The sequence below is a fragment of the Phascolarctos cinereus genome, unplaced genomic scaffold, assembly GCF_003287225.1.
Source record: "Phascolarctos cinereus isolate Bilbo 61053 unplaced genomic scaffold, phaCin_HiC Scaffold_9;HRSCAF=440, whole genome shotgun sequence".
NCBI lineage: Eukaryota > Metazoa > Chordata > Mammalia > Diprotodontia > Phascolarctidae > Phascolarctos > Phascolarctos cinereus.
Window position 1 is genome coordinate 182,946,428 of NW_027556402.1, and position 19,468 is coordinate 182,965,895.

Sequence of the window (19,468 nt, forward strand, 5' to 3'; positions counted from 1 at the left end):
TTGGTTCTGCTCACTTCACTCAGCATCGGACCATACAAGTCTTTCCAGGTTTTTCTGAAGTCAGCCTGCTCGTCATTTCTTATAGCACAATAGTATTCCATTACATTCATATACCACAACTTGCTTAGCCATTCCCCAGTTGATGGGCATCCTCTCAATTTCCAATTCTTTGCCACCACAGAAGGAGCTGCTATGAATATTTTTGTACATATGGGTCCTTTTTCCATTTGTGTGATCTCTTTGGGATATAGCCCTAGAAGTGCTATTGGTGGGTCAAAGGGTTCAAATGCTACCTTTTAAATGACACCTTTACAGACCCCCCCAATTCTATTCTTTCCTCATGAAAATTACTTTGCATTTTTATATACTTACTTGTACATATGTTCCCTAAGAGGGTGGAAGCTCTTTGAGGGTGGAGATTATTTCTTCTTAGTCCTTGGAGTTTTCCCCAACATCAGTCTTAAATTTGCTTCTTGAAAACTTCCAATCCAGGTACTTCTGCCCCCGGGCCCAAACAAAACAAGTCAAACTCTGTTGTTTCTTTCCTCCTCTCCGCCTTTGCTCATACTATTCTCTATAACTGAAATATCGTTCACCCTAAGCCCCACATAATGAATTCCTACCAATCTTATTAAGAAACAATTCTCATTACCTACAGGAATTCTTCTCTAAATGCCCCTCCCCTGCCATACCACTCATCAAAAATGACCATTTCCCTTCTTGGATTTCATTTTGATGATGTTTACCTCTCTCTTCTGCACGAATTATTTTGCATTATCGTTATGTATGTGTTGGTCTCTCTTAACACACTATAAGATCCCTGGGGGCAAGCACTATGTCTTACCCTGCCAGTGTTCAACTTGCTGCTCTGTGTACAGTAAGGGGTTAATAAATGTCTGCTGAATTTTCAAAATTGAATAGTCATCCTCAATATCAGATGGGCTGAACTGGACACAGATGCCTCAACATCAAAAATCTTGTAATGTTTTGTTTCAGTTTTGTTCTACGGTAATAGGCGCATTTTCTTGTAAAAACAGTAATTACACCCGAGCAGTGCTTCTACATTTCCCAAATGGTAAAAATGTATTTATAGAGCCTGAGATAAACATTTTGAACTGAATGACTGGCTCAAAGCCACAAAAAAGGTCAAGTTCTTACTGTGATAAGGTGCTTTCAATAGGAGAGGCATAGATCTCTTTATCAAAGCTCTTTGTGTTTATTTGCATTTCCTCTGCATAGTCTAATAGAAAAAGTAGCCAGTGTTCTCTGAGCTGGTTTTATTGATTTGCTCCACAGAATCTGCAGCCACAGTGAAGCTGAAAAGTAAGGACTCCAATCTATTGAGGTATGCATGTTATTTTATTGTGTTTATAATACAATTTCATTTAAATATGAAGCTCTTAGTCGAAGCGTAGCAAAGTGGCGAGAATGCTGAGCTTCGAGTTAGGAAGACCTGTGTTCATATCTGATCCTTGTTTACTAGCGGTGTGACTCTGGTCAAGTCACTAAACCTTTGTATGACTCAGTTTTTCCTGAGAATTTATTGGGGCTTGAATTCTGGTTCTGACAATTACTAGCCATGTGACCATGGGCAAGTTATTTTGCCTCTGAGACCTTCAGCTTCCTTATTTATAAAAAATCTACCTTTGTAGATGACCTCAAAACCCACTTCACCCCTTTAAATCTACGCTCCTAATGCCCTACTATCTCATAGATAGGCTGCACTTTGCTTCGGGTAAAAGGAGTTCCCACTCTGGGATTTCCCTTACCCTGGCTGTATTCATTTTTACATTATTTATTTCCCCCAGTAAACCTTTCAGGAGTCACATTCCATCTACCTGGGATGAAAAGGTCAAAAATAGTTACATTTCCATCAGTGATAATGGCAAGCTGGATATCATTTCAGAAAAACTAGGAGCCTGCCTGCCTGCCTGCCTTTATATACACATACATATATATTTAGGTTCAATCTGGATTCAGCAAATATTAATGGCAGCTGAAGCCATGTGATGTCTTTATTTTCCCTCAAAGGGTTTTGTAGGAAATGCTTGTCTATTCAATAATGAAGGCTTGATGAGGTTGTATTTTTTTTTGTATATCTCTGTGTGTGTGTGTGTGTGTGTGTATGTGTGTGTATGTGTGTGTGTGTGTGATCTTGTCTTTGAGAGACACATCTAAGGTTTTTCCTCTTCATTGGCCTCATTTGCTCAGAGTGCAGTTAGGAAGTATATTAGCCAGAAGGGAGCCAGCTTTCATAACAGTTTCCCAGTTTTTGCCTCCTGGCATATGCTACCTTTTCCATTTATCAAGCCCTGCCTAACCCTTTGGTCTCAGAACTAAAAGATAAGAATGAAATGTTTCTGTCAAGGTAAATAGTATTACCAACCTATGCACCAGTAAAAGCATTTGTGAGTAATGAAAGCACATTTTTATAAGCACTCTCCCTACAATATCCCTGTGGCCTAGATAATGCATGCTCCACCATCACCATTTGACAAATGGGGAAACCGAGGCTGAGAAGGCAAAGGGACTTGCCCATGGATGTACGGGAATTGTGGTACTCACAATTGAAACTCAGGTCTCCTAATTCTAAGAGCTAATCATATTTAAAACTTATTCCCCCCATCCCTCGCTGAAGTCATCATCAATAACATGCTTGTTACAATCTATCCATATTCACACTAGAACGTAAACTCTTGGAGGGCAGGAATTGGTTTTTTGCCTATCGTTGTATCCCTAGTGCTTAGCACAGTGGTAAGGGATTAATAAATGCTTATTAACTGGCTGACTGATCATATATCTGTCTACTGCTCTTTGGTTCACCTCTAATTTTGATTTTTATTGGGATTCTAAAACTGCCTGCTTTGCAGCCATTTTGTATCAGCTAGGGGAATGCTAGTTTTTAAAAAGATGGGCTCTTGTGACCCACAAGCAGCAGCATTTTTTTTTAACGTTCCAAGTTTCAACCATTGTTTTAAAAGGCCTGTAACGTGGACTTCTTTCTCAGCTTCTGGCCTGACTGCCCTTTCTCATCCTCTAAGCCAGTGACACCATCCTCACTTAGAGAATACCATAATGTCCTTTCCCTCTGATGTTAACAGAAAAAAACCTAATAATCATAAAATGCTGAGATACCCGGAGATCAGCCACTTCAATTTAAGTGCTGAGTTTTGTCCTTTTTCCATTACTTGCCTTCAGACTTTATGATCAGAAAAGTGAGTTTATCTTGGAGGGAACTTGAATAGCAGTGGGGAATCTGTGGCTCTGCTTTTTGCTTTTAGCACTTTCTGGTTCCCTTGAGGAAAGCTTGATGATTTTCTGTAAGAAGTTGGTTTCCTTGTGACTCAGACTAACACCCCAGAGATATTTGTCCTGGGCAGGTGTTATATAGACTCATAGAATCATAACAGAGTTTCAGGGATGGAAGGGGCCTTGGAGGTCATCTATGGCAACTTGCTGCATAACTTCCTTCTATAATGTCCCCAAGTTCTTGTCCAACCCTGGTAAACGTTTAACAACCAGACTTCTGGGGTGGGGGAAAATACTTAGCACACATTTAGGTTTAACCTGCATTATTAACATTTTCTCATTTTATTTTTAAAAAATATTCATTTTTAACATTCTTTTTAAAAATTTTGAATTTCAAATTCTCTCCCTCCCTCCAGCTTCTCCCCAATCCATTGAGAAAGCAAGCAATATGATACTGATTAAACACGTAGTCAGGCAAAACATATTTCCATATTAGCCATGTTGAAAAAAAACCCCAAGATAAATAAACTTAAAAAGGTATGTTTCAATCTGCACTCAGTTCTCTCTCTCTTTGTTTCTTTCTGTCTTTCTCTCTCTCTGTTTCTCTTTGTCCTTCTGTCTCTCTCTCTCTCTCTCTCTCTCTCTCTCTCTCTCTCTCTCTCTCTCTCTCCCGCTCCTTTTCGATAGCGTTTTTTTTCTTGAGTCCTTTGGAATTGTCTTGGATCATTGTCTTGATCAGAGTAGCTAAGTCATTTACACTTGATCATCCTCATGATGTTGCCATTATTGTGTACAATGTTGTCCTGTTTCTGCTCATTTAACTTTGCATCAGTTCATACAAGTTTTCCCAGGTTTTTCTGAAGATGAAACCATCTTGCTCGTCATTTCTAATAGCACAATAGTATTCCATCACAATTCCATACCACAATTTGTTCAACCATTCCCAAATTGATGGGAATTCCTTCAATTGTCAGTTCTTTGCCACCACAAAACAACTGTTATAAATATTTTTGTTCATATAAGTCCCTTCCATTTTTCTTTGTTCTTTGCAGGTATATATTCTGTCAAAGGATATGTATAGTTTTATAGCCCTTTGGGCATAATTTCAAATTGTTCTAAAGAATGGTTGGATGAGTCCACAACTCTAACAACAGTGAATTAGTGTTCCTATTTTTCAACATTCTCAACCATTTATCCCTTTCCTTTTCTGTCATGTTAACTAATCTTATAGGACTCCTGTGAGGTGGTATCTCAGAGTAGTTTTAAGTTGCATTTGTTGGTGGTGCACTAGATAGAGTACTGGGCCTGGAGAGAGGAAGACTAATCTTCCTGAGTTTAAATCTGGCTTCAGAAACTTACTAGCTGTGGGACCCTGGGCAAGTCACTTAACCCTGTCTGCTTCAGTTTCCTAATCTGTAAAATGAACTGGAGAAGAAAATGGCAAACCACTCCAGCATCTTTTTCAAGAAAATCCCAAATGGGGTCACAAAGAGTCAGACATGACTGAAAAATGATGGAATAAAGACAACTAAAATTCAGTAATGATTTAGAGCATTTTTTTCACATGTCTATTGATAGCTTTGATTTCTTCCTCTGAAAACTGCCTATTCGTAGTCCTTTGATAATTTATCAATTAGGGAATGGCTTGTGTTTTTCGTAAATTTGGCTCAGTTCCCTATATATTTGAGAAATGAGGCTTTCTCTTTCATTTTCTTAAATCTAGACAAACAACAAATTAAGCCCTGATTTGTATCATTTGCCAATTTCTGAGATGTAAATGCTCACACTGAAAATTTAGCAATTTGTTTTTATGAACTGATTATGAGCTGGCCCCTGTCTCTAGTGATTTGATACTCACTACTTAAGCGAGGCTGGTTCCATTTTGGTATAATTCTAAGTGTTCATAATATCATAGATTGATAGTTGGAAGGAACCTTAGATATTATCTAGTCCAAATCTCTCATTTTATAGATGTGGAAATTGAGGTTCACAGAGCTTAAGAGTCTTGCTCAAAATCACCAAGTTACTAAATGTCAGAGTCAGAATTTGAACCCGAGTCACATTCAATACTTCAATGTACCATGTTGCTTCTGGTTGTGATATCTAAAGAACGAGGGTGGAGTATGGGAGGATAAAAGGGACAAAGGCAAGTCCAGTCATTGGGAAAGGTTTTTCTTTTTTTTCTCATGGAATCATAGAATTTTAGTCGGTATCTTAAAGATAACATAGGTTTAGCAAATGAGAAAACTAGAATTTCAAGAGATTAAATTGTCCAAGGTCATACCAGATGTTAGTGATCAGTCCCAGTCCAGGATTCTTCTTACTTTATAATGTTGTTAGGTATTTTTCTTTGCCCAGTGCCCATTTCACTTTTCTCCTCATTTCCCAGATTCCAGGTCCTTTCAGTGACAAGGAGTGTGGTCACTACGTACCAAGAACCACCAAGAACATTATCAATGCTAGTTCATATTTATCAAACATTTCAAGATTTGTATAGTATTGTATATATGTTATCTCAAGCAAGATATACAGGATAAATGTAACTCCCAATTTATTTTTAAAAAAGTTGTATAGAGGCATGAGTTGGTCTCTGTGGCAAACAATCTCTTTCCATGTGTACACCTGAGTTTGGTGCAGAAATGACTGTCCTCACGTTTCTCGTTGTCATCCTAGCCTTTGTTTGTGGGGATGGAGGGTATGGGAAAGAGGATTCCTACCCCGTTTTAGAAACAAGACACTTGAGTTACAAAGCAACCATCAAGGAGAGAAATAATTGCTGACAGGATCTAAAGCTCATAGATATATTAGGATCAGAATTAGCCTGCAGCCCCTCCAAGTAGCAAAGGTCATGGTGAATTCTAACCCCTCTCTCCCAAACCACATATACACCTTTCCTATGTGTCCCAGCCCCATTCAGGCCATGCGCTGAACTTTGGTAAATTATTTTCTTTTTCAGGTTGTCCTCACTGTTTTAATTTTTTTTTTTTAAATCAGGTTTCACCTAGATAAAATGGTTGGGGGGGACATGGTTAGTAAATGTTACAGAGATGAGTTTTGAAGCCATGACCTCTGATTCAACATCCAACAATCTATCATCACAGTCAATTCTCTGTCCTCTCTAGTTGAAATTGGTTAAAACCCTGGTCTCCTCATCTGTGAGGTAGCATATGGTCAAAAGTCAACATCTTGGAGCTAGAAATAGAAGCAATACAGCTGAGCCAAGAAGGCTTTGAATAGGGCAGGTTATATTCTAAAGGAATATATTGAATAAGAAGCAAAATGTTGAACCATTCGGCTCCAAAGTTATGTAGATCAGGGGAGTCCTTGACCAATCTGATGAATTATCCAATCCATTTGATGAAATCATAGGGCATGGATATTTATCTCTAAGTGTCCAGTGGATACCTCCCCATGGAATGCGAGCATGCTCACTAGTGCCACATTAACTAGATTTCAGCCCCTTCCCAGTCTATGAAAGTGAGGTGCTTGCTCAAGGTCTATGCTGCTGTCATTTGAAAGCACCCACATGCTATAGAGAGGTGTCTTATAGATGCTGCAGAAAAAGCTCATACCCAGTCACCTTGTGATCTCATTAAGCTGATTGTAAATTGGTCAGGGACCTTCTTTCTGATCCATTTCATTCCCTTACAGTTGTATAACCATTATGAAGTATTAGCCAGTTATCTTCCCTCCCCCAATCAGTTTATATTGAGGGAATGCTACCCTTCCCCTTCACACACATATATCTTTGAGATCCTTAGTCTAAGTGTGATATATGCACGAGACCCCTACCTGGATAGCAAAATTCATCTACCCTCAAATTGAGTGAAACTATAGCTCAGGGGAACTCTGTATTAATCCTGTTGCAAGAACAGTAGTTGTTTATAGCTAGATTCTTTTATTTGGAAAGCTCTCCTATCACTTTAAATAAAGTGACTACCAGTTTTAATTGAAAATACGTCTTTTTTTTCTGCCTTCAAAATTGTTTAATAGAGCCAGGCATACTACCAAATAGGTACATAAGAAACATATTCAATCAATTAATAGGCTTCCGCTAAGCACTTATGTTTGAGCCTTGGTGTAAGCAGTGGAGATACAAAAACAAATACTAACAGGTCCTGTCCTCAAGAAGCCTTCATTTTAATGAAGAGACAACTTGTATCCATACATATACATATATGTATATTGTATATATGTATATTATATGCAAGGTGGTTTTGGAGAAGGTACCCTAGCATCTAGAGGGGAGGGAGTAAACCAGGAAAGGCAGCATTTAGAAGGAAGTACTTAAACTAAAAAAAAAAAAGAAAACAAAGCAGCAATCCTAAAATGTGGTGGTTAGGAGAGGATACATTTCAGTCTTGGAGGACAGTTAGTGGAAAGACCTAGTGCAGTATCATTTGTGTAACAATAAATAAGGAATGAAAGAATGAACATAAAAGTTTATGAAGATTTCTTATAGCACACTGAGTTTTTTGGAAGGGGCACAATCAAATGTAAAATTCTGTAGCTACTACATAGAATCTTTGGAAATGGCAAAAATCAAATGCAAACCTCTATAGTAAGAACAGCTCAGTGATTATATCAGTGTGGACACTGTTCATACATGATGAAGGTTGCAACCTCTCTGCAATTATACATGGTCTAAGAGTTTTCGTGGGAGGAAAATCAACATAATGTGGCCAACTAGGCCATGCACCTCTATGAACTTAGCCAGTTTATTTCTCAGACAATAGACACAGTTAAAAATTGAAGCAAGAAAGATGAGGCCTGAAATGAAAAGGATCCCATTTTGACCATACAGTAAAATCTAGTGAAATCAGCTTCCGTAGGTCTGATGAATTTAATACCCGTACTGTCCTCTGGCATTGCAGGAGAATAATAGGCCTTAACCCAGAGAAGAATTATTTACTTTTAATAACCTGATCCCCAGTTGTGTCACTTCCACTTGCCAGCCATAGCTATGTGTTTCCCTAAGGATGACAGTATAGTTAGTCACAGATGACAATTTCAGGATGGAGATTACCTGTCTGGGAGGACCCAAACAGCTATAGGGCTTTCTAATGAATAGCTCTGAGGGATACTATTTTTTTTTTTTTGCTACAGAAAAAAGCCTGAATAGCTATTCTGACAGACCCTATTCACTAGGATGACCAAGACCCACACTTAGCTTTACTTTTAAAGGGTACAGTGGAGTATCCACCACTATCTAGCACAGAAATTAGAACACAGCTAGCAGTTACTAAATGTTTATAGAATAGAATAGAATGGGTATAATTGAACAGAGTGCCAATAGAGGAGAAGTTTGAAGGGAGAAGAGGGAATATCTTATATTTTATCTAGTAAAATCATCACTATGGATGATTACTTTGACAGATCCTTTAGTGTTTAGCAAAGGCTCATTACCTAAACCCAGCAACATTGTTAAAGAACAGTGACCTATTTTTGATGAAAAAAAGCTGCTGGTTATCTCACTAATTCTGTTTATTTTTAAATGAAGCAAGCAATTATTAGAAGTGAGAGGGAGATGATTCAAAAGGGTATGCCTAAGGAAAAGCCTCCAAGAATTTTAAATAGACAGGAGGAATACATTAATCAGTGCCTAAAATGAGAATAGGTAACCATTACTATATATTTAAGATGTCAGTATCATAATAACCATCATTGGCTTTCAGAATCACTTGACTTTGTAGCCTAGAATCATTTAAAGATCACTAGAGTCTTAAGAAAGAGCTGGGGTTCAAGTTCCATCTCAGACACTACTATGGAGACTTTGGGCCAGTTATTTAAACTATCTGAGGTCCAGGTTCCTCAGCTAAAAAATGGGGATGATAATATTTGTACTGATTATCTCCCAGGACCATTATAAAATGATTCAATAAGGTAATACATACAGAGTGCTTAATACATTTTAAAGTGTTAAGCTCCCTTGTTATTTGTTACTATCAGAGAATCACGAATTCTCAGACCTGAGAGATTTCCAGTGCTTTTTAGAGATGGCCATTTGAACTTATTTTGGTGGGGAGCTGTCCAGCTTAAGTTAAGTTAAAAAAAGGATGGCAAGAAAGCAAGGCTGAACTCCCTACCTTCAATAGAAAAAGATGAATATGTTGGCAAGATGCTATGTATGAAAGATTTCTTGAACTCTTTTTAAAACCGGTCTCTTCTTTGTTTTCATGACATCTGAATCTGCCTAGACAATGTTTTTTTTTTAAATTGTTCCTCTAATTTGACTGACCTCTGTTATTGATTCATATTTTTAATCCAGACCATACCTCTGGCTTCCAGCTCCTTTCCTTGGCATCTTGTATCTTTGGTATTTGATTCCTGCTTCAGTATAACTGATATAATGCTTCTTGCCACGCTCAATGCAGAGACCTTATAGGCATAACCCTTCCCCAGTCCCTGGAAAGGATTCCAAGTATACAGTCTATGCCTGGCTCCATCTCAGGCACTGGGTATAGGCAGTGCTAAGAGAAACCATATATTCCCAACTTGGGCTCAAATTCATTTCCTGTCTATGGGTCTCAGCTTCCCTATCCATGCAATAGAAAGACTGGACTAGACAATATCCAAAGTCCCTTTTAAATTTGACAGTCTGTGTATCTGTAAGAGTAATGGGTTGAAGAAAATATACCTAATCAATCACTAAACACTTACTGAGGCATCTCTTCTGTATAAAACTGCTCTTAGAACCAGAGCATTCTTAAGATATCTATCTATGGTTGAAGAAACTAAAACTAATATTCAATTTTCATTCAATTTGTTGCTGTAATAGAAAGAATACTGTATTTTTGGTCAGAAGACCTAATTTTGAATCCCATCTCACTTTCTGTTTATGTGACCTTGGGCAGGTCATTCATCTTCCCTGATCTTATTTCTTCATCTATAAAATGGAGAGTAAGGTGTAAGAAGACTGGAAAAGTAGGAGGGGGTTAGGTTATAAAGGACTTTGAATGGCAATCAGAGCATTTTGTATTTGCTTCTGGAGGCAAAAGGGAGCCACTGGAGTTTATTGAATATGGGGGTGACAAGGGCAGATCTGTGCTTTAGGAAAACTACTGTAGAGCTTGAATGGAGAATATGTTGGTGTGGGGAAAAATTTGAGGCAAGTAGGTCCACCAGCAGGCTATTGTAATAATCCAGGCATGAGGTGACAAGGGCCTGAACTAGAGTAGTGTGAGTATTAGAGGAGAGAAGGGGGCATATTCAAGAGATGTCCTAAAGGCAAAATTGACATATTTGATAGCAGATTGTATATGTGGGGTGAAAGATAGTGAGGAATTCAGGAAACTCCTAAGTTGCAAACCCAAGGGATGAAAGGATATTGTCCTCTACAGTAATGGGGAAGGTAGGGAAAAGAAAATTTAGGGGGGGATAATGAATTCTGTTTTGGGCATAATGAGTTTAAGATGTCTACTAGACATCTAGTTTGAGATATCTGAAAGGCAATTAGAGATGTGAGATTAGAGGTCAGCAGAGAGATTGGAACAGGAAAAATAGCTTTGAGAATCAGCATAGAGATGGTAATTAAATCCATGGGAGCTAGCAGGATCACCAAGTGAAGTAGTATAGAGAGAGATAAGGGGCCAGGACAGAACCCTGAGGGATCACTACAGTTGGAGGATGTGATCTGGAGGGACATCTAGCAAAGGAGACAGAGAAGAAGTGGTCAGATAGGTAGAAGGAAAACCAGGAGGGAGTGGTGTCCTCAAAAGCTAGAAAGAAGAGCACATGAAGGAGAAGAGAGTGATTAACAGTGTCAAAGTCTGCGGAGAGGTCAAGGAGAATGAGCACTGAGAAAAGATTATTGGATTTGGCAACTAAGAGATCATTAGTAACTCTGGAGAGGGCAGTTTTGATGGATGATAAGGTCAGAAGCCACATTTTAAGGGCTTGAGAAGAGAGTAAGAGGACAGAAAGTGAAGGCACCTAGTTCAGATCACCTTTTGAAGGAGTTTTTCTATGAAGGGCACAAGAGATATAGGGTGAGACTTAGCAGGGATGAACAAACCAAGGGAGGGTTTTTCAGGATAGGGGAGACATGGATATATTTATAGGAAGTAGAAAATGAGCTAGTAGAGAGAGGATAACAGAGGGGTCAGACTGTTAGTGGAGATGGAATAGAACAGGAGCACTTAAACAAGTAGAAAGGTTAGCCTTGGTGAGGAGTAAGGACAATTCATCTTGTGTGAAAGGGATGAAGGAGGAGAGAGGGGTAGAAGGTACTGAGTGACAGGAGATGAGAGATAAAGGGAGTTCATGGCAAGTGGCCTGAATTTTTTTTTTCTGTAAAATATTAGGTGAAGTTCTTGACTGAGAGAGTCCGGGTAAAGGAATCCAGGGAATATTTGAGGAGGAATGAAAATGTTTGGAAGAGTCACTGTGGAAAGTGCAATAATGAGGTATAGTAGGATTATTTAGCAGCAATGAGGGCCCAGTTGAGTTCAACTAACATAAATTTGTAGTAGACCCAGTCAAGATAGTTGCATGATTTTCTCCACCTTTACTCAGCAGCATGCATGTAGGAGCAAAAGAGACAAGTGGTAGGAATGATCTAAGGCTGAGGCTTGGCTGGAAACAATTGGTGATAAGATAAAGGGACTAGAAATGAGTATGTGCATGATAATTTCAGGAGGGAGAGATCACTAACAACCAAGGGATGATCAGGGGGTTGATCAGGAAGTGATATCTGAGTTGAACCATAAAGGAAGCTAAGGATTCTAAGAGGTAGAAAGGAAGACATTGCGACTTGGTGGGGGGGGTGAGGGAAGCTGAGCAAGAGGCAGGGCATGGAATGTTAAGTTCATGGAATAGCAAGTAAGCCAGTTTGACTGAATGTAGAGTTGGCAAAGGAGAGGAGTGGAAAATATCTAGAAAGGTAGGCTGGAGCCAGACAGTGGAAGGTTTGGAATGACAAGCTGAGATGTTTGTTTGTGAAGCAATAGGGAGCAGTGAAAGATTCTTTAGCAGACAAAGGGCACAATCCAACCTGTATTTTATTATTATTATTTTTAGGCAATTGGGGTTAAGTGACTTGCCCAGGGTCACACAGCTAGTAAGTGTCAAGTGTTGGTCTGAGGCTGGATTTGAACTCAGGTCCTCCTGACTTCAGAGCCAATGCTCTATACACTGCACCACCTAGCTGCCCCCCAACCTGTATTTTAGAAAGATTGTTTTGGCAACTCAGTATCCTCTGCATTCATGCATGCCAAATAATCAACATTGAATATCTCAGAATAGGTAATTGAATATGGACTCTATGGCAGGACCCTATAGAGTTTGCTTTAGGTATGCACCATAGCAAATACTGTGGTGCATTGGTACAATTCTGCTCCAGGCAATCTAAGCTATGCCCAACGTTGTATTGCTATGTATAGCTCCCTCTTTCTCTCTTCTCACTCTCTTCTCATCCCCTTACAATTTGGTTTCCAACCTTATCATTCTACCAAAACTGCTCTCTTACTTGCCAAATCCAGTGACCTTTTCTCAATCCTCATTCTCCTTGACTTCTCTGCAGACTTTGACATGGTGGATCACTCTTTCCTCCTTAATATTCTCTTCTCTCTAGGTTTTCGAGATGCCACACTTTACTTACTGATTTGCCTCTGACCACTCCTCTGTCTCCTTTACTAGATCCCCCTGTAGATCACACCCTCTAACTATAGGTGTCCCTCAGGCTTCTGTCTTGGGCCCTTTTCTTTTCTCCCTCTATATTATTTCACTTGGTGATATCATCAGTTCCCACAGATTTAATTACTCTGGTGCAGGCCCTCATTACCTTATGCCTGGATTATTGCCATAGCCTACTGGTGGTTCTGCCTCCCTCAACTCTCTCCCCACTCCATCTATTCAACCCCAAAGTGATTTATACACACACTCTGGAATATATACATACATACAAATATATGTGTGTGTATGAACACACTGGAATATACATATATATATATATGCATATGTGTATATATATACATATATACATGTTTGTATGTGTATATATGTATATATAATATATGTATAATTATATACAATATTTTTTATATATTTTATAGCAAAAAATACACTTGATTCTCTTTCCTTGCTATCTCCCACTCAACAGAAGACTAGCCTAGCAGTAGATTTTTCCTTTAGACATGATACTCAAAGAAAGTGAAAGTGCAATTACATTAGCTGTTGTCCAAAAGCATAAAAAGAAGTTGGAACCATTATCTAAGATAAAGACCAGGAAGAAGGAAAGGATAACATCACACAGAATGATTGGGGAAACATTGAACCATGGGGAAAAGGGGATAGTTTTAAACGAATGGCAAGTGACAATAGATTCAGGACTCACTTCAAATGTCTGTCAGACATCACTTGAACTATAATTTCTTCTTTATTTGTTTAGAGCAAGTAAATTACCAAGAGTACATTCAACTGCACTGAACACAATCACTTTTCAAAATAGACTTTGAAGTAACAAGGGGGACAGGACTACTCTAATTTTCTGAGGCCACCAATTGGGCTTCCTTTTGGGTAGGAGCAGACATTTTTGCTTTAAAAAGAAAGTCTATAGTGATTCTGACAAAAAGGAAAAAAATCAGCTAAAAAAAGAAAAATTTAAAATAACTCATTTTAAATGACCATAGGAGTAGATAAAGCATGGATTATTTTGTGGCTCATAATTTTTAACTCTTGTGTTTAAAACCCTTCATTGATGCCCCCATTAAAGAGTAGAGAAGACTCTTGGCTCTCAAAGGCTATGAGATTGAGCTTAAGCTCCAGAATGCTCTATCAAGTTAGGAAGATTAAGTACATGCTCAGTGGTTAGCTGTGTTTTAGGCTAACCTGTTTTAGAGTGCCTTGGGGAACTAACAAATAAACAGCCGCAACTACCAAGAAATGTTTTTTGGGGGGGCAGGGAGAGAATGAGGGGTGGGAATTAACAGCATTTCATAAGGGGAGACCAAATTGGAAGGCATGGAGATATTATGACCTTCCTGGGTAACTAACACACAGTGTATGCTTAGAACTGATTTCCCATTACACATGTTTACTCGTGTGATAGAAACACTGATTAGATTTATACTTCTCAATGCATGCAATCAAACTTTATTAATCAATATGAACAAACAAAAACCTCCTCTAAAAACAACCAACCAACTGAATCCTAGTTGTTCCCAAAAGCTTTCTTCATACTGACCTCATACTGAGATTCCCTCTCTGCCCAGCCAGAGTCTATGGGTCATCTTCTCACACGGTCATCTGGCAAGTTTCCCATCGATCAGCATTGTCCTTAAGTGAACACAGGCTGTTTGAGTCCCAGATGTGACCCAGGAGTAAGCTAAAGGTTGGAACCTCCAATGAGTTTCTTGTACTTCTAGTCATTAACTTCTAGTCAAATTTATTCTTCCTCAATTTTTTGTTGCATTATTTCATTTGTAGGTTACTACACAAATTATTGATAAAATTGTTTATAATATTGCTCTGTTTGTGGTCCATCTTATCAGAGAGTCCTCATGTATTTATCAGTAGTTTCAGAAGATATATATTGTTTACTTTATCATGCCACACAATTGCTTATCTTATTATTAAAAAATGATTTATAGAAAACAATTTACTCAAAACAGTTCAATCACAAACTGGCAGCCTAAAACAGAAAGTAATTATGCTAAGTGGACATACTTATTTTTACTACGTTATTAAGGTAGTAAAACATACAGTAGGACATATAACAATCATGACACCGATCCTAGAAGTATTGAAGCAGGACTGACTTCAGGTAGTTCACTCAACTTTGGACTGATGGATTACTGGGTTTGATGTGTGATAACTTAGTGAAACACAAAATGGTGCCAACCCTGAAATGAACAATGCAAAATACACAATCATATCATTGAATTTAAAATCATTGCATTAGTTAATTACTGAAAAGAATTGATGGGGAAGACATGAGAACAACAACATGTTCCAAGGAAAAAGAAAGAGGAAAGAGCATCTGATGTTGAGACATACTTTCGTCTTGATTCATGCTCAGTTTTAGCTTCTAAGTTGGAATTAAAATTTGACAACTATTTATTAAGCATCGGCTATGCACAAAGCCCATAAGTTGAAATACCTAATGTGTTTTCAGATAACTTGCCACTTTCCTAGTTACATGCTTGCTTATTTATGGTCTCAGTCGTCTGACAGCTTCTGACAAGGATGCTGCTTCTCCTAATGCAGGTGAGCACCTGTACTTCAATCTGAAGTCTTTTGTCTGGGGCACTGAGCAATTGAGTGCCTTGCCTAAAGCTGCACAGCTAGGATGTGCCAGAGCGTAAGAAACAACTCCAGGTCTTTCTGACTCTAAAGCCAGGTTGCCAAAAGTGTGGCCCTGATGGGCACAAATAGTGAATCCCCTAAAGTAGTCACTTTATTTAAATTCACTTTACATATTTCCACTGGACTGGAACAAATAACTATGTTTTACATACTTATAACTTCAAATAACATGAATTGAAATATATGAGATCACTTCTGTGGATTCATTATTTACACTAATTGAAACCTAGTGGTACTAGTTGCATATGGATGGTCTGCAGAAGAAAAACAACATTGACAGAAGTCAAAGCGTTTTTACACATCATCATTTTCAATCTTCTCATTTTACGGAAAAAACAACTGCAATAAGTATGGGGGAAATGACTTATCCAAAGTCACATTGCAATTTTTTTTCTCATTGGAACATAGAATCATAGATCTAGACCCTAGAGTCTCAAGAGACCTTAGAAGCCATCAATTCCTCCTCCTTCATCTCATAGATTAAGAAACCAAGACTCAAAGAGATTATGAACCATATAGAAAATATCTGAGGCAGGTTTAGAACTCAGGTTTTCTTCACTTTGGGCCCAGTATTTTTATCCACTTTGCCACCGAACTGCCTCAAGACTAGATTAGAACTGAAGTATTTTGACTCCCAGGGCAGGGCTATCCCCACTTCAGCCCTTTGTCTGCTATTTCTGTGTGCAATTGGGTTGCATCCAGTCCCTCTGGATTTAGCTAAGCTGTGCAGCGAAGTTCCTGAATGCCCTGGAGTGGTGCCTCATTCATTCAGGCTCACTTCTGTTACTCTTGAGACATTCCATGCCATTCAGTCTCCTAGATTATCAAGGTCAAGTGTGCAGAGCAGTTCAGCTCAATTGTGCCTAGAATTTGTATGCAGAGGTTCTCTCCCTGCCTCCCTCCACATTTTGCCTTGAGAGAAGAGGGTTACCCTTTGAGGAAACAATTCTGCCTCCACTGCTGATTATTCTGTGGGTTGATTCAAATACAAAAGGTCATCCCTATTTACTTTGGCTTTGATTAATCTGAGCTTTTATTTTTCAAGAGCCTATTCTTCAAGGGGCTGGAGTTTAGGTGTGTACGTGTTTGTGTGTATGTGTATGTAGGGAGGAGGAAGAGAGGTTAATTAGCAGTGGAAGAGGTTAATGAATCTCATTTGTCTCTCAGCCTCAGAATCTTATCTAATGAAAAAGTAGAATCTTTGAAAATTACAAATTATTAAACCTTCTTCACAAATAGCTGTGATCCTTGCTGGGGCCCCAGCATCCTGGGTTTGCATTTATATCTTGACATTCAAAGACAGGATCTTTGAAGGCATCAGGAAGACATAGGCTGACCAGTGGACAGTAAGTCAGAGCCCCAGGTTCTAATACTTGCACTGTCACTAAGTCAATGTGTGACCTTGAGCAAATAACTTCCTTTGATTCTCATTTTCTTCATTGAGAAAATCATGTTCTCTAGATGATCTTAAGACTTTCTTCTAATGTTAAGATTTTATAATTCTATTATTATTTTTGCAAGAATATATTGGTTGATCATCCAATTGCATATCATTATAATATGAACATTAGATATTCCTCATCTACTTGGTTTTTCCTGTTTAAATTGAATGAATAACCAACTTTGAACTCCTTGCTTCCCTCTGGGCTTGTGAAATAAATGTTCACCATTGCTCTGAACAATTTACTTTTTTTTTTAAAGCCAACAAATGTCATTAAAGGTGTTCATCAGTATAAATCCAAAGGGGACACACACACACACACACACACACACACACACACACACACACACACAGATTGTAGAATCTTCTTTCCATAGGTTAAAGACATTTTGCGTAAGTGAGGTAGGATAGAAGCTTGAGACTCATAATTTAGAGGTGTTAAAAACAAAGTTTGGGAGGGCTGGGGTGGAAGCAGTATTAGAATGTTATAAGGATGGCAAAGGAATGGAACCCCAAAACACCTGGAAACAAACTCATAAGCTGCTAAGAGTACTAGGCTATGAAAGGAGGTATTTTAACTTTCCCTTTTCCCTAGCATCTGTCATTTTGCACCCTGGACTTAAAGAGAAAACCATATCCCTAAGAGGAGAGGGGGAGGAAGTTTCTTGGAAAGGGGATGTCATGTACCTGCCAGGGAGTGAGAGCTTAAGAAAGCTACATCTAAGCAAAGGAAGGGGGGCAAGTTATCAGAATATACTCAAATATGTCCTCTGGCTCAGTCTTTGACAGCTCAGCCTGTCTTACTCACAAGTGCCACCTGCTGCCTATTCTTCCTTCACCTTTTGAAGTATGAAATAATCATTAAGACAAATCAAGACATTATTAGGCATGAATGAAACATTTATTAAATGCTTACTATGTGCAAAATGCTGTGCTAAATGCTCAGGGTTTCAAAGAGAAAATTAAGATAAGTGTGCTATTAATATATTCTAATTAGATAGGATAATACATATGGAAGATTTCAGCTGTGAGATGGAAAAGTCCTAGAATCCTTAGGGTATAGCATCAAATCAGTTATTAATACCTCTTCCTTCATCATATCAGTTTCTGATGTTGAACTATTTGACAATGTCAAAGACTAGTGAGAAGAAATTTCTTTTCTGAGTCTTTAACAGACAATGGTTATAAAACCCGAAAGTAGCGGTTGCCAGGCTGCATCTCCACAGGGATTGCTTTCCATGATGTCTGGGGGCCCTGGATTTGAATAATTTCTATTCAAGGCTCTTGGGTTCAAGGTCTTGGGCTGTCCCCATGAAGGTCTGAGAGGTGATGGTGGTCAAGGTGGTGATTTTGGCTTGACTTGCCTGGCACATGCTGCCCCTTGTCTCTTCTTCAGGGTGCCATGTCTGTCCTTTGGCAGTCAGTTGGTTAGCAGTTGGTGGGTGTGATTCTACAAAGGAGTATCCTCGTTTGATGATGGCTTCAAGGATTTGGCTGGAATCAGGACTGGTTGTCAGTGGTGGGTTTCTACCTTTGGTCAGAGGGAAAGTTTAGTGAAATGTTTGTTTAGTTGACATCCATGACTGCTATATAAAGTTTCCATTCTACATCTGGTGCTTTGTTACTTTGAGGGATCCATGATCACATTGATGGGTTCTTTTTCTAACAGTTCAGACCACAACCCAGCCATAACTTTTTATCCAGTTCAACTGTTATCCTTGTCTTCCTGTCATTCTTCTATGGTTAGGGGAGTCCATCCAACATTCTGAAGCTTTTCTTTTAGACCATTTGTTGCATTTCATGGCTCTGAGCACAAAGTCTGTCTGCCTGTTTTGAATAAGATATACCTTTCCAGAGCTATATGCCAGTCATGGACATAATCCCACCAAGTATCAGTGGTATCTTTGAGATCAAATTTTCCTCCTTGTGTTAGTCTGTTTAACTATTTCAATTTGTTTGTTTCTCTTACTTTGGCAATTGCATCTAGACATTCCTCCTTTCCTGGATTTTTTTCCCTGTGAATTTCTGGGCCCCTTTATTCCTATTCTTCTTACATTGTAGCTACTTTCCAAGATCTACCCATTTTGGTATTTACATCCATATAGACATACGTACATGTATATGCATATGCCTACACATAGGTATGTAGTTTTCTATCTTCTCATTTATTTTTAGCTTAATGTCCCTTTGATTCAATTAGAAATCAAAACTCCAGAGAAGTATATTCTTATCGGCCCTTGTTAGACGCACTCCAACCTGGCCAAGTGCCCATCATTCCTATATTTTAAGCTATTATACGAAGTTGCAATTTTATTCTCAGACACTATCTTCTTACCTAACTGATCATTTCCCATATCTGCTTTTTTCTCTTCAAAAGCCCTTACCTTCCATTAGCAGCAGTGAGGAAAATATTGCCTGTGCCCCCAAGATCTTTAGCTTCTTGCCTATGACTTCATAATTTTCAGGCATGCTTTC

At 38.6% G+C, this 19,468-nt stretch overlaps 1 long non-coding RNA gene across 1 annotated transcript in view; it reads left to right on the forward strand.

The window, feature by feature from the left end:
- The first annotated feature begins 1,258 nt into the window (after positions 1–1,258).
- Positions 1,259–19,468, forward strand: part of LOC144455485 (uncharacterized) — a 44,485-nt gene continuing 26,275 nt past the window's right edge. The window contains exon 1 of the long non-coding RNA XR_013484179.1: positions 1,259–1,345. This is a non-coding gene — a long non-coding RNA (uncharacterized LOC144455485). The remainder of the gene's footprint in view (positions 1,346–19,468) is intronic.